This window comes from Anopheles merus, unplaced genomic scaffold (genome assembly GCF_017562075.2).
Source record: "Anopheles merus strain MAF unplaced genomic scaffold, AmerM5.1 LNR4000145, whole genome shotgun sequence".
Classification (NCBI taxonomy): domain Eukaryota; kingdom Metazoa; phylum Arthropoda; class Insecta; order Diptera; family Culicidae; genus Anopheles; species Anopheles merus.
The window spans coordinates 15926-32430 of record NW_024427725.1 but is presented as its reverse complement, the minus strand read 5'-3'; the positions used below and the strand labels follow the sequence as shown (position 1 = coordinate 32430).

Sequence of the window (16505 nt, the reverse complement as noted above, 5' to 3'; positions counted from 1 at the left end):
ATTCCGAATAGCGATTCTCCCGGCACACGATAGCTTGGCGAAAGGAGACATCCGTGAGCGATGATGAAATACACAATCATTCGTTTATTATCCGTCATGCTTTCGTGGTCACGCATGAAACGGTGGCTAGAGGGATCCAGATTGATTCGATGTTTGCACAATCCGGAAGTGGATAGCTTCATCGGTTTCGGAGGAGGAGGGTATGCAAGGTCGGTTGGTATCCGGGTCCTATGGTACGACTTTTAGTGACTTTCTAGTCCTTCGTAGCGGAGACTGATTGAAGTACTTAATCATGAAACATGTCTGGACTGAGCAATTTATTGTTTTTAAATATTCACCGAATGCATCGTTTTACCTCAGCCTTAGGAGGATGTTTCCATCGCATGCTTACTTCCACACAAAATTACTGAAAAAATCCTTTTTCAAGCAAATAACTTCTTGCAGGTAACGAAACAAACGAAATACAAAATTACTCAACTCGTTAGCTCCGCCTTCCTTCATGTCCTCGCATTCACTTTCATCAACTGCAAGTCCAACTCATGGCTCCAGCAAGCAACGAAAGGGAAATCGTTTTTCCATCAGGTCGAAATTTAATTAGACTACCGCTCGTGCTGCATGCAAACGAGGCAGCGGAAGGACAATGACAGCAGGATTGGCGGAAAAACTTTCGCCGTTTTGGTTGGTCTCGCTGTGGTCTTGTCGGCGTCTTGAGATAGCAGCGCACCACTAGGCGCGCTGTGCCCTTACCGGTAGGTGTTAAAGTTGCACGTTCCTGTCTTCACCAAAACACGATTTTCCCTGCTTTTTTCTGCCAACTTTTCATGGAGGATAATTGTGCGAGGGAAATAAAACTAGCCTCGGGACGGAGCGTACCAACATCACTACCGCAATCGCTAGTCGCCTTCCAGTAACGCCAAGCTGTTGCATTATTGGCCTTCAAATGGGCAGTAAAAATAGTCGGAAAATTTATGCACAGCCATGGCAAATGGTAAAACGAGCACGGGAAGAAGGCGTATAGAGGAGGAGGGAAATAATTTGAACGAAAGTTGTTCATCTACCGTTTTTCGAGGAAAAGAAAAGGGCCACGCGCGCGGTAGAGAGTGAGAGACAATTTGGACGATAAATTCGGAGCAAATTGCAGCTCGCTATTGCTGGGCCTTTTGCCTTCTTCTGTGAGCTACGTACGTTCTGTGAGCCCCTCCTCTCTTCTACTCAGCCTGCATTTTGTCGGGGAGCAATCTTGACACGCCGTCCTGTGCACTAGGGGCCGTCTTGAAAGGCTGGGAGTTCCATTCCGGCTGGGAGTTCAAAAACAGGCCAGCATGCAAACAGTTTCATAAATTTTCCTCCACTATTAACACGGGTGGTGGTGGTACAGCGGGTTTGCTGTGAGTAGTTAAGAATAGTGGTAGAGGTTTTCTTTTGCTTTGTTCATTGCTTCCCAAAAGCGGACACAAGGTATGGACAATATTATGCCGATTCGAGCTGTCGGGCATGAGTGTGCCGCCGGCATGCGCTTTGTGGTGCGGTGTACAATCATAGCGTTAGAATGGTTACACCTGTGGTGGCCAGACGCTGTACAGGAAAAGCGAAGCAATCGATTTTAAGTGATCGATAATGATGTTAAGACATATTTTATTATGTCGGCTCTGTTTAATGTTGCCACCTCGGCTGTGCTCTCACCGTTCGCCTCGGTGTACTTGCTGGTCTTGGGCTCAATGTGCATGTGTGACGTGAGGGTGTTGTTGTTTCTCTCTTCAGTAACAACTTGTTTAGCAATAAATCGACATGATAAATGAAACGCGTGGGGAGTGTTCTAGTAACATCAAACGAAATGAGCAAAAAAAGCAGCTTGCTTGACCATTTCCAACACTACATAAAGTATGAAGTGTAAGAATTTGTACCGATAGTAGAAAGCGTACTTTCACCTCTGTTATCTACCATTTCTCGTTGGCTAAGTTGATAACAAACCAAACTACGGTCTTTTGCAATCTGCTTTTTAGTGGAAGTGTTCAAGTAACTGTGGCTCGTTGGTCTAGGGGTATGATTTTCGCTTCGGGTGCGAGAGGTCCCGGGTTCAATTCCCGGACGAGCCCCAATCCGATGTTGTGCGGTAATTAATTTATATGCATTTTAATACTATCGTACTATCATAAAGCCTGAATGGGCGTGATCTGCCTTTTTATGCTAATTTCCATTTATTTTTGTATTTAGCTTACCGTGGGTACTCCAATTAAATACAGTAGGGAGACACGGGGTGAGAACAAAAGAGTGCCGAGATACATTTTGCTGAGTGCGTAAACTACCAGGCGATCAGCAAAAATTGTAGGACAATCCGTAGTCCAAACATCCGGAACACGCGAGCACCCACCCCCCTGAGCACTCGATCTCATCACACTCGCTGGCTCGGACGGAACTCGGTGTGCTCGGAACAGTCGGTTACCCCCGATGGATACTCGTCGACCGAGTGGCCTTGCTTCTCCTATCTGTGCGCCGTGAGTACGGGGTACCGCGGTGAACCAATCATGCCGATTACCGGAACCCACGGAACGCATCATGTGTCACCATCCAACGGCCAACACCACCCTGAGTGATATGATGTACCTTTGACCGGAGTCGGTTCTTTTCCCTGTTTGCAATGAGATAATTCACGGTACTCAATGCTCATAGACATAGATTGGCATAGACTCACACTGCGGCCGGGGTCTGCGTATCTACGTATCACGAGTGTCCTAACCCTTGCAACTAATGCGAGCGAGAGTGGGCAAATCTTAGCGCGTAAATTCATCCTACAAAATGAGCGTTTGCAATGAATACATCGTATTTCGAACGCAGCTCCCACCTCCGAAACGCCCATTGTGTTCGATATATTGTGTGACCCTTCATACTGCCACGGCCTAATGAGCGGTACGTGTGCGCTGCATCCGACTGCGACGCCGACTGACATCGGCATCTTCGGCTTGCCTCCTTGTACCGGAACAGGATCCGCCAAATAGGAAAGCTAGCGGACGCGTCTACGGTGAAGAAGTCTCATTTCCGTTGCCGGAAGTGACGGAGTTCTCGCACCAAACCAAACGCACCATAGGCCCGTACTGTATGAGGTTGATCAAAAGCGAGGAAACGCCTATTCAATGGTTTAAAAATTGGGAAATATTAGACGGTACAGTCCGTTCAAAGTTTATTAGCATTGAAACGTATTTTAATGTGAACTAAACCGGGTACGAACTAATTAAGCATTTCGATTGCTCTGCTCAATTCTGAGCACGAGCAGCACATTAGCGTCACCGCTGTAGATGTCACGGACCCGCTAGACCGTTGGAAAATGCCCGAACGAACAGTCCGGCTAGACTGACTTTCGATGATAGACGATGAGGCACAATAAATGAATAGTGCAGTACGCTGTTCCCGAGACTGATGGATGAAATCAAATGCAATCAATCATCATTTCCATACGCGTGGCCGCATGATTTTATTAATGCCCGATTGGAAACTTCCTACTAGCGAGGCCCGACAGTGTTCCATCCCGGAAGCTTTGAGCTACGAAGGCGAGGAATAATGCTTCGAATATTTGATGTGCTCGTTTGATGGCATTTGCATGTAAACAGTAATCTGGCCGTGGTAAAAGATATGAATTTTCCATGACAATTTTGAAAGAAAATCAGGAATGAAGTGTTTTGAACGATTGTTCATCTCACCAATTCAGAATTAGCAGGTGTTTTATTGTGATATTAAAGAATAGATTATTTTTCAATCAGAAACATTGATGTATGCATTCACCATTTTTCCAGTGTTAAACAAAGTATAATGGACGTAAAACTTTGTTTAAATGTATATTTCAATTCCCCCAAGTAGTTATATTATAGAGAAAAAAGATAAAACAAAAACTTTGAAAATGGGAAGGTTGGACAGTATTTTTTTTCAAAACAAATGTTTTTACTATGATACACTGGTTTAAAACACTGATGACAGTCGAGAGTATTCCCACTAGGAAAGGGTCATAACTCTCATACTTTCATCATTGTCGAGTGACAGATGTCGTACTCTGACGGCAGAATACCTCCTCCCTGAACCTTATCGGTTGAAAATGTCCTATCCTACACCTTTCACAAAGCGTCACTACAGAACAAGTTGTATTTTTTTAGTTAAACGTGCATCTGGTGCAATGCTCTGCGTCAACCAGAAGGACGCTTGCTGGAAAACGAATGGTACACACACATACAACGTTGCAATTTTACAAAAAATGGTATGGTGTGAAAAATGCACAAATAAATAAACTCTTCCCACTGAGCCATGGTCATCCTGGGAGAGATGAGACATGTCGTTAAACAAGTTACCGTTCGAGTTATGTGTGTGGTCCTCAAAGTTGGGACTCGTTTTCTTTTGTGATGGTCTCTTTTTACATCCGGCTCGGTAGAAATAAATGCGTAAAGCTTAACGCAAACAGGGAAAGCACCGCGATGGGGAAGTGTTGGGGATAGCCTCCTAAAAACATGCCAACGACAAGATAAGAAAATGTTTCATTTTGTTCTTCTCCATTCCGTAACGTGCATCATGCACTCACGAGAACACCAGCACAACAACACAAGTTTCAGTTTGCCGGCTCATCTGTTACCTTCCATGTTCTCGTCGGTGTTGCATCAGCGCAGTAGAATGCAACGTGACCTGGCGTCCTGTGAGAAGTTTAATTAAAAGGATGCATTTTGGAACACATTGACCGTCGTCGTGTTCGGCGGACACTCGCAGCAGCACACCTGACTCTCTCTCTCACTCTCTCTCTCTCTTTCTTTCTCTCTTTCTCTCTTTCGAGTGGAGAACTTCGGGATTTTAAATTGTTCGCGCCATGAGAAATTCGAGTCTACTTGTGAGCGACCGACTCCCTCGCACGTCACTCATTGTATTCGATGTGCGAGTAGGACGTACAGTGGTGATGGCACCACCCAACAGTTCGTACGCACTTTAAAACCGTGACTTTTTATGTTCTTTTTGCACCCTTCCGTCGCTACAGCTACCCCGAGCAAACGAGCTAACTATCCAGAGCTAACTGCTCATCTCGCCCCAAACTCCACGATGATACTTTCGTTCGCCTGCTGTCGATAAAAGTTTGATTAATGCACCTTGTTCGATCGTTCATCGGGGCCTACTCCGTGGTCCACTCGCAGGTAGAACTATTCCCCGCGCCAGACAACAAACCCCAAACTCTATCGTACTTTTCGGAACGCTTGTTGTAGTTCTGCGTTGCGTATCTGATTAACATTCATTTTGGGCACAAGGGCAAAAGAACGATCGTGCCTTCGCCGAATGTGTTAACCTCTCTCTGGCTGGCCTGACCGCCCACCATTACCACCACCGTCCCTTTTGTTAACGGTGTGTTGCCTCCTGCCCCATCGAATGTGAAACGTGACACGTGCGCTGCATTGCAAGCATCGGTCCAATGTTGGAGAAATTATCGACTATCGAATTGGAAACCTTGCAACCTCGCACATGAGACATACGCACAGAACTTTTTTTTATGTCGTTGGTAGTCTTCACTCTTCGTTTCGAGTGGGCTTCGCTGAGACTCTCCCATGACCTGCGGGGTTACGGCTTCTGTGATAGCTTACACACACGTACTCACGCCGAGTACTATGGGGGAGAGGAGGGAGTACAGCTGTCAAAGATCGCGAAATATGTACGGAAATTGATTCCCATGCGTACCGATTGTTTGGTCCGTCAAGCCGTTTACGTGCCTGTCGGTATCGGCTTGTGCGCACCGAGCGTTTCCGGTGCTAGTTGCTGGTTGTGCTGCCGTGGGTTGGAGTTGGTGTGGATGGGTGTGAAATATTCACGAGCCGATAACGATATTGAATGAAAGTACGAAGCAATGAGGAAGGTACAGCAGCACATGCTAACAGAAATGCAAATCCGCACCACCAAAAACGACAAGACGAGCTCGCGCTTTGTAAATGCGTCATAATGTTTTTTTTTTGCTGGGACGATACACTACCACTCCTACGGAAAATGTGCTGAAATGTTGTGTTTCAGCATGAACGTTTAAAGCATCTTTGGGATATTACCTTTGTTTAATAAATTAACGAAAAATGGTTCTCGTTTGCGTATCGCGCTCTAACCAGCGCCTGAAAGCAGACAACCAATAAGCACTCGTTGCATTAACAAAAACCTTCCCTAAAGCGGGATTGACTGGCGCACGAATCGCCATTTCTCGAAATGTAATCAATATGCTGAACGCAACAGTGAATCAATCAATCAATAATCGATAGACAAAATAGTCATTAATTTTGCAAAGTCAAAGTGCCCCCGTTCCCCCGTTCGAGCGGGGAGCGGCACGTAGCGCATCGGCAACGGGCACCGGAAAGGAAAATACAGCAAACGAACGTCAAATATTTAATCCAGCACCAGTGCGCTCTCTTTACCGACTGCATCCGTGCGTGACACGCGAGGCAAATGTTTTGCACAAACAGCGGCAGCGTGCCAATGAAGTGCGAATACATTTCGCCGAAAGTAATGAAGTCAAGGCATATTATTTGCAATACATTTGTACCCTGACACGAACGCGGTGTGGCATGTATTGGCTCGATGGTTGGTTTTTTTAAGCTCTGCAATATAAAAGCAATTCAAATTTAAAGCAAGAAACGGAAAACGAACTTGTAGAATACTTTTTTATCCAACCCCAATACTGATACTTCCAACCGTACACACATGCCAGTATCGACGTGTTCCGCCTGTTCCGCCGATGGTTGTGTCTGCACCGCTGGATTGGATATTATTTAAAGAGCAGTATCAAAGGGAAATTGTTTAATCCGGCCCGGGAATCGCTGCTTCAGTCGGCACCGGCTTGACCGGTGGCCAACCGACAGGCATGGCTTCTTTCCATTGGCCGTCGGCGATGGTGGCAAATTAACAGTTACTTCCGTATGCATCGCTGACCGATCGTCGGTTCGGTGAGCTGCATCTAGCCAGTTCGATTAGCCGCATTTGCATTTCCCGGTCCTGCGCACGGGAACGAAACCAAGTGACGGTTCTCGGCTGCAAATGTTGTTCAGCAATCTGGACAGCATGCGGCCTGAGCGAAAGGTTTGCGTGGGGATGAGCGGTTTTCTTTCTGCCGCTTCAACAACATCAACAACAATAACAGCAGCAAAAAATACGCTCGGGCCAAATCCTGCCCTCCGATCTCGGAACAATTCTTCGCCCTCGGCTGAACACACACACACACGCGCGGATCGGACTTAACGCATCGGTGCCAATTCTCAAACTCCATTCGACCCTTTCCCACCCCCTCCCATACCCGGACGTGGCCAGTCTCTCCTGTCTGGCTGGGACGATTGATTGAATTTGACGTTTTCCCGCTGCACTGGAGTGCCCGTCACTTTCGTACGCTTCGCATCTCGGCTTTCTGCAGCCGTCGCGCGGGCACTCAGGTTTGCATAATTCCTTCCCAGGTTTCGAGGTTGGCTTAGCATCTTTTGCCATGCACAACATGCCGGCGCAACTATGTGTTGATAAAAGTTTGCCAAGCCTCGGTCGGTACGCGCCATTGTTGGACAACTGACGGCTGAAATTGAAACGCGCGCCGGCCCGGTCAACCCGGGACCGTGACCGGGGATCGAAATGCATTTTGCAAAGTAATGAAATGCGCCACTTCGTTGCGGGCTCGGGAAAAGGGATTTTAATGCACACACGTACTATTGGCAGTTGTGGGAAATTTGATCGACGTTGCTTAATTAGCTCCGGTCCGATGGTACGCGTGGTTCGATCCTTGTTAGAAATGTGCCAGCCTCCAGCGTGGGTTCTACAAAATAAAAAATAAAATTGTCGAAGTGTAGTATAGAAATGATAAAGGCAATGCAACAACGTTGCTGATTCATATTTGATGACAGATTACGGAAAATATTAAAGGCCCAAGTACCTGACGTTCCCGCACGAACAAGTGAAACTGAAATTGATCGGTTTAATTAAAGCCACAATGAAATATGATAGTGTAAGATCGAGCTCTGAAACTTAATCACAGTCATGAAAAAAAAAAACGAGCCAAAAAAGCAAGCGTGTCCTGCTTGGCGTGATGCTCGCATCTATCGATCACTTATTCTCATCGCTTTTTTTTTAAGCAATGATTGCGTTTTTGCCTCTTCGTGCACATTTTTGCCTTGATATGCTGCAAGCCAGCTTGATTGGCTCGCTTTGTTCACAAAGGATGTGTACTGCACGTGGGTATTTTTTTTTTGTATGGTTTATTTTTGACACCAGCTTTTTTGTGCCACTAGTGTGTGTGTGTGTGTGTGCCTTATTTGTTTCAAATATCCCGATCTCACGTGTCGTCTCCAACACGCAATGGGGAGTGGGTTTTTTTTTTTGTGATCGGTGACACATCTGTTTCTAACGTTGGCAGCGAATTCACGATGCACGATGCTTCGTTGGGGTGGTTGTTTTTATTTATTTTTATCCGTTCTCGCCTTAATAATGAATGGTATTTCTTGTGTATAGCGCGAACTATATTTTTTACGAGAACATCAAATTAGTGTTCCGAACTTCAAATGTCGTAGACGAACTGTTTCCACCATGAACGATGGTGGCGTGCCGATGTGGACAACAAGTACAGTTGCCCATTGTGTCGTGTGATCGTGTAACTTGTGTGGCTCGTGGTTCGAAAAATGAGAATATGTTAGTACAATGGGCTTAAATCATTGTAATAGCACAGCATAATTAGAACAAGACTTTAATATGAAAAAGTTGATTTAACATTTCGCAGCGCCTATATTTAGTTCGATATAAAAGTACATACAATTTCAATGAACAAATTAATAAGATTTTTTTAATTAAAAATAGTAAACCTAGATATTAAATCTAGAACAACATATTAAAGATACGATGCAAATAATTGGACGCTTATCAATTGAAATAGTCTGGCATACAGAAATATCTCAACAATTGTGTTTTATTAGGAAATATTGTAATTTGCCAATTGTTGCACACCTCCCAATTATTCCACACTATTTACAATTAGTTGTTTTTTTTCAAATATTCAGAAAACCTTGATAAGAAGCATTTTCCTTGAATATTTAGCATTTCTGATGCATTTCCCACTATTTTACTTTTAATAAAATGATTTTTAGCAACATTTTTGTCTTTTATACATTGCATTTGCAAAAACTTATTTTTATACACTGTTTAACAATTGGAATAAAGAGAGTGCTTTAATCCTAATTATTGCACAGTGTTTTGTTAACAATTGGCGTGCGGTTGCAGGTGCAAGTTTGTTACTTATATTTGCGGAATTTTGGCTTGAACCAAGGACAAACGAGTAATGTAACAGTATTGTCCTAAACACTATTCGATAGAAAAACAATGTATGGATCTTTTTCGTCGGTTTCAGTGTATAGGAAAGTGTGCAATAGTTTTTACTGTTCAATATTAAAATTTTGAATTCCTTTAAGTGTGCAACAATTGGATTTTTGAATAATTCTTAAAAACAGTGTTTCTAGACATTATTCATAATTTTTCTGTCTTAAATAAAATACACTTACTATTGCTTAAACAATAATGATGTATAGAAGACTCACATAACAAGAATATTGGAATTTCATCCATCTCAAACATATCAAATACGTTCGCTGTTCCCTTAAGTGTGCAATTGACAAATTACCCTATGTTATAGGCCAAATTGTTAGCTGCTTGCAAGACTTGCAGTACAATTGTATCTTAAGATCTCTCTAAATCTCTAAAAGTGATGTGACCCTGCTGTAGGTTGATTTGAGGTTGGTAGGTTGATGTATGTGTGCTATGGGAGCAAAAAAAATTGTAATTCATATAAAAAGAAAAGATTTTTTTTTGTACGTGACAAAGGAAAAACCAAAAATGATAAAAATCCGACGATCCATATTCGCATTATGCATTCATCTGGCGACCCAATTGGAAGGCATAAAAAACCGCAAAACGTTCAATTAAGTTGCCTGCGGTGGCAGGACGAATGAAACATTTACCAGCCCAACTACTGGCGCTGTGTGCCACCAGTAGTGCAGTGCGGGGGCTTTCTCCGGCTTGTAGAGAAGTGTGCGCGTGTCCCGGACAGTCGGTAGCGCACGGACCTGCTCCAACGGGTCGGCCAATTTGCTGCCGAATGGTTGAAATATTCATGCACATTTGATGCGAAATATTAAAAATTCAATTTGGAGCCCGTTCACATCGATTGGCAAAATTGAAGTGGGGTAATAATGAGAAGACCGCAGAGGGTGGAGACCGGAGCGCGAAATGCATTCGGGGCCATTCGTTTATGTCGGTGCATTCGCTTTACGGTAGAGCGGCAATATATTCCAGCATCCGACCGCAAGCATCCAACCTGGGGACGGAAAATGGAACGGAAATTGACATTGACTGATCATTCGTGAAGCAACCGTCGCCGGTAAACAACTGCATGCCTGCGGAATACGTTTACGGAAAGATGCGTCGAAAAAAGATAATGAAAATAATAACATCAAACGTGTTGGCAGATATATCGGAGAAAGCATCACATACAAAAAACCTCATTCTCGTGTAGCCTGATAATGCGTTCAACTTGTGAACGCATTTTTAAAAGGTGTTCGATGTTTTACTTATTTCTTTTTGTCATTATTGTGAGAGTGTGAAATAATTCAAATGCTTATACACTTTGCATGAAAGTTCCCGAGACACACAGGAGATGTACAAAACACAATTCTCATGACATGCGCGTCACTAGTAGATCCGAGGCTCCCAATTTTCGCGATTTTGATTGCAACGATTGAAAGCATTTGAACCGCGTGTTTACACCGAGGACTCGGTAGCCGTCCATCATCGCGAAGATGAAGTAAACTTCCGACAAAACGTCAATATATTCCTCACTGAAATCGCGCAGCAAATCCTCCCCGTAGGATGATTTTTTCCTTTGCGTGTTGTCAAGTGGATTGATGGCACTGTGCGACGGTACGCGTCAGGAGGCACAGCATGACACATCCATTAACAGCTGCCGAAGCATACACGCATTGTGAACACACTTCGCCCGATAAATTGTCACATCTTTGTTATATTTTCAGTGCCATGCTAGGTACAGAACTCCATTTTAAACTGATACATTTTTGTTGCTTTATCCCACATATGGGACACTTTCCTCGCTTGAGATATTCGCGTTAAGTCGTGCTGTCAATAAACAGCTTATCGAAATCATCTATATGGAAAAAATTAACTCCTATGCTAGCAAATATCTACAAATTGCAAATGTGTTTGGTCTTATCATGATTGCTGATGATTTTAGGCTAGCAGGGAAAAGTTAAACACACATGTCCTTCGTAAACGTCTAGCAGACGCAAATGCACGACCCTAACAATTTGCTTTTGCAATTTAGAAGATTTTTTTAACACCCTATCCTTTTTGAAAAACTAAATTGATGTGTGAATATTTTGTTTACCTATAAAGGCAACGGTGGTTCCACACAGTCAGCGTCGCTCAATCCATTACATTCAGGTCGTTTGGCTGTACCCCGGTGTAGGTGTTTTATTCTTCTTCTATCTCATATTTCCCGGATGCTTTTCCAACGGCATGCAAATAAAGCAGCTTAGATGCTCGTTTCGAAGTACTTTGCTGAAATAATGTTCAAGCTGGTGCCTAGACTAGTGGGTGTCTTCTGTGCGCCACCGTCGAGACAGCGCTTTACGAGGAAAAGCAATCCCCCCCGGTTGTCGTTCCATTCCTGCTCCACAATTTTGGGTTGATTTGATTAACAATTTGCCTGCCTCCCCCTTCTCCTCATCTCACGCCCATCTTCGTCGGGAAGTTTTGTTTATTTCTGTTCTACAATTGGCTGGTGGGCTGAAAGCTTTTTGCAACCAATTGCACCATTTGCCAGCCCTCTCTGCTCTAACACTAGAGCAAAACGCGTTTATTTGGCGCCTTCTCGACGACTGCAGGAAGCAAGCGTGCGGGAGAGCATTCGGCACTAATTGATTAGCATAATAAAACCATTTTCAGTAAATTGTTATTTTCACGGCAAATACGTACTACCTTTGGGCGGGCATGCTTCGTCACTACGGAAGGACATATCACCTCGCTTTTTCTCATTGCATCTTCCCCGATCACCCGGTCGCTAGGAATTGGTGCACAAAGGGGCGAGAATGTGTCTGTGTTTCGAAGAAATGGTCATGAAATCGCACCCAATCAGGGCGCGGAAACTGTTCCGCCACATATTGGCCATATTATCGGCCGCTTGATGCGTCCCCGGAACCGCGAACAATCTGCGTGTGAGCGTTTGTCACACGATGATTGTCCTTGCGCTTGCAGCCAACATCTTCTTTCCCCCAGTTCACCCTACACAAATGTGCAGCTTCACTCAGCCGGAACCCTGTGCCTATCCGGTTTCCGGAGTAGTTTGTGCTTCACCGCATTTACCAGACGCATTGCTGCTCGTCAATATGTTGCGCGATACATAAACCGCAATTCGAATAGAAGTCGCCCATGTGTTTTCAATCCCTTTCCCGTTGCTGCAGGACCGGAATTGGGTTGGAATTTTGATCGGTTTGCAATAGAATTTAGCGACTCGTGGCGTACGCAACGTGCGACCCGGAGCAATCAGTTGGAACATTCGCGGGCATCTTGTACGCACATTCATCTGCATTCGGCCCAGCCTTGCTAGCGGAAATGAATCCCAACGGAAGACGAAAGACGACATTTCCTCCCAGGATGCTTGACAGACAGACGGGCTGGGTGGGGCCTGGTGTTCTTTGAACGGCACTCTCGTTTTGAGCTGCGGCCGAAGACCAATTTAAAGGCTTATTACGGGCGTTACCGAAGAGGTGGAACGGGTTCTATGTGCGCAGGGTTATGCTTTTATGCTTTTCGCATTTACTTTGATAGCGTGCAATCAAGGAGTGGGAAGGGAAGGGACGTGCGTTCCCCGAGCATAGATTGAATATTTGATGAGCAGCGCCCGCGGGAGACAGGACGTCTTCAACTCAATTTCACCGTCGTTTGATGCCTCGCGGTCTTAGCCCCAGCTAATGCATCCAGGAGAAGAGGAGTTGATTGAAAGATTCGATTGGTTGGGTGGGGGTTGCGATTGGATTTAGTACCAGAGCTCCGGTTTATTACTACTGCCGTTGGTATTTCTCAGTCTCTTCTCAGAACAGTCTCTTTTGCTATGCTGCGCACTTTCTTAACCCGTGTTCCGTTGGTTGGTTAGTTTGTGTTTGATCTTTAAGATAAAATCATGGCATAAAGCTAGTTTTGTTGCTAGAAGGCGATAGCCCATCAACGAATTGTTCAATGGACAGAAAAAAAACATGGATAAACTCAATTTGATATTCGTTCACGCAGGTAATATTATCTGGCATTCTCAACCATAGTTACAAGGCTTTAAAATTATCTTAAAGCTTTTCCAAAAATGATTCCTTGAGTGCAAAGTCTTTGCTTAACTTTGAATTGAAATAAAAATGAAGTGACACATCAAAGATTAAATATGGATGTGTTTCAAAATTTATTCAAATTGCTTGTTCGTTTTAGAATAAACGTCCCATACTTTTGTTACTCCCCTTTGGCGTCGTTTATCGATGTATTATTATTTTCTAGTCTAACCTTTTCTAGTTATAGATGTAATAACTATTATTGCTCTGAGTTATTTTAATACGAATAACTAAATATTACAACCGTAAAATCCATTCCCGTTAGATTTTTATCTATGAAATAACAAACATTATTCTTTAAAGAAACCCTTCGCTTTGGAAGCTTAAAGAACTGCAGTGCGATTCGCCTTTGGCAAGACATTTTCCAAAAACATAGCCTTTACTTGCTATTCTGCTCGCAACACAAAGGTACTGCCCGTGCTGATGATTTTTGCTCTACGAGGATGGCATGCAGAAGTCGAAAATAAAATCATTCCTTACCTTCCGTCGCCGTGAGCATTTTCAAAGTGCTGGTAAAGCATACACCCATCCTCCTTCTTCCTCCCTCAAAAGCGGTGCAGTAAAACCGTTCAAGGTTGAAAACGCGCTCATGGAAGTTAAAAGTTGGTTCAATTTGAAGCTTTTCAATGCGAAACCATTACACAAGTGCAAACATTTTCCAATTCCATTCCGTCTTGATCCCTCCTTTTGCTGAAGATACTTTGCATAAATTTTTCGGACATTTACGAGTGCGCTATCGGTTGTAGGTTAGGGGGTTGAGCTAGATAGGAATATGAACGGGGTGTGGACCACAGGACGAGTATTGCGCGAACCCGTGTGCACCTCTTGAACGGGGAAACCTCTCCCCAGGGCGATTAGAGGTATACCAGGCGTGCCTGGCAAACGTAAATGCTGTTCGCATTCAAATTTGTCCATAAAACTTTATTTACGATACTAATTTATTGTTATTTTGTGAGTTGTTTTTTATTTCGTTTTCTGTGCGATCCGTGAAGATGAAGATAAGGGGAACTTAGACACTTGAAGTGTTTGAAATTTTGGAAATTACCTTTGTTGGGAACTACTTTTTATAGCTGGCTAAGATTGAAGCCTTCTGCTCACAATATGTTTAGCGTGCAGGCAAGTCATTCGATTTGGTTTGAAAAGAAATATGTCTTAAGAATCGATAGCGTTATCAATGAAGTGGCCCCGCAGGAGCACTCCTAAATCTTTGCAAAAACAGTATTTGCAGGATGAAGGGCCATGAACGAAGTTATAAAGCATAGAATGGATAAGTGTTATTCAAAGCAGTAGAAAATGTAACTAATGCAAAAAAATAAAGAGAAAACTAGTGTACGTAACTGAGTGTTTGATGCAAAAATCTGTACAACTATAAAAGCACCTCGTGTGAGTAGCATAACGTAAAGCGACAAAAACAAAAGACCAGCTGCAAGGATAAGAGAAGAATAGTAGGATTCAGCAGCCAAGGAACAACTCTTCTCATTGGTTCATTCGCGATTTTATCATTTCTGCAACCATCGCAGACCGGGCTCCACTTAACAAACCACGCCTCTTCTGTAGATCGTGATGATTGTTGATCTTTCTTTTGCAAGAAGATGTTCAAGGTGTTTGGTGTTTCGGAGGACGTATAGAATTAGGATGCAAAGACACTCCCCTGTGCACGTACAATTTGTGGCGAAGCCTTCATTTGTTTTCACATGATTATTGAAGTTGTTTGGCCGTTGGCATGCAATATTTCTTTCGGGTTAAAGAAGCATTTACTTAATAATACGTGCCAATGTTATCGAATGAAAACTTTGACTGTGCGAATAATAAATTGCTGTTTAAAATAGCGTATGAAGTGGTAAAGCTTCGTCGATACCTGAACAAATATGCGAAATTGAGCAATATGATCTGTGCCAAAAAAGACATTTTCAGTCCATCTCGGGCTCGTCCGGGAATTGAACCCGGGACCTCTCGCACCCGAAGCGAAAATCATACCCCTAGACCAACGAGCCACGGTTGAGAGTCGGACTCTCGTTTCAAATCAGTTTACGAACCAACGCACATTAAACTCCGCGCCTTCCCCTACACCCTACCGCGGGTACAAGCGCACTGTGAGTCCCCACACGAACGCCACGCTGACCATGCGAAGGCCTATTTTTGGCACCATCACCGAGGTGGTGCGGAGAAACGTTGGCGCCTCGTAATCTGTTACAACCCTACGATTGGCCGCACTGGTTTGCGCATTGAACGAGCATAGTGAGAGCTCTTTGCGGGGAGAGAGCGTAACTCTCCGAATGGCGAGAGACTGTTGATAGTACAGTTTACCTTTCATTATTTTCTTTTCATAGCAAGGCCTTTAGCTGTGTGCGCGACATTGATAGATCGGCCCTGCGATGCGAGCACATGGTGATTAATCAAATCGCGAAATGTCGATTCACTGCAAACCCATCAATGTCCGTGTTCTCAAAAGTTTGCTCGAACGAAAACCTTCTTATCAAAGATTAACACTCATCGGTGGATCAACGGATGTAAACGTATCTTATTTTTTACATTCATGGTCAGTGTTGTTACAATTATGTCGGTAGATTTCGAGCATCGTGCAGCTGCACTGGATCTAAACCGATCCCAAGTGCTCGATCCCGAGCATCGATGTTGCACCTCCTTACCCTAGATATGTTGTTATCTTGGTTAAAACTAAGTTAGTTTATTCTGCGGTACAGCGACAATAATTTGCTCTTCAAAAAATACAACCGCAAAAATAACCATCAATACGATAATATTAAACATTACGTAGTGCGATTCCTTTCTGTTGGTAAACTGTTTTTTTTTTATGTTTTGAAAGTATTCATTCAAGATAAATAGCTGTGCGCTTATTTTGTATTTGTTTTACACTCTAATAAATGTAGGCAAATATTTGCTAACAAAAATAATAACCATCTGCCGGTGCGAACAATGGGTTCATAAGAGAGTGAATAAGAGAGGGAAATGAATGACCACTCAAAAACTGAAATAAAAAATGTGATGCGATTTTGAGTGGAACACAAGGTTTGCCTTTTGCTTACCACGAAAAAATGTGCTCCGCTTTTTTGGGTGCCTGCTTTTGCTGTGCAAAAACAGCTC

At 43.7% G+C, this 16505-nt stretch overlaps 2 non-coding genes across 2 annotated transcripts; one reads left to right on the top strand and one right to left on the bottom strand.

Moving 5' to 3' along the window:
• Positions 1–2024: 2024 nt before the first annotated feature.
• Positions 2025–2096, top strand: Trnap-cgg. Its single transcript has one exon. It is a non-coding gene; the product is annotated as a tRNA-Pro (tRNA).
• Positions 2097–15325: 13229 nt separating this feature from the next.
• Positions 15326–15397, bottom strand: Trnap-cgg. Its single transcript has one exon. It is a non-coding gene; the product is annotated as a tRNA-Pro (tRNA).
• Positions 15398–16505: the final 1108 nt, after the last annotated feature.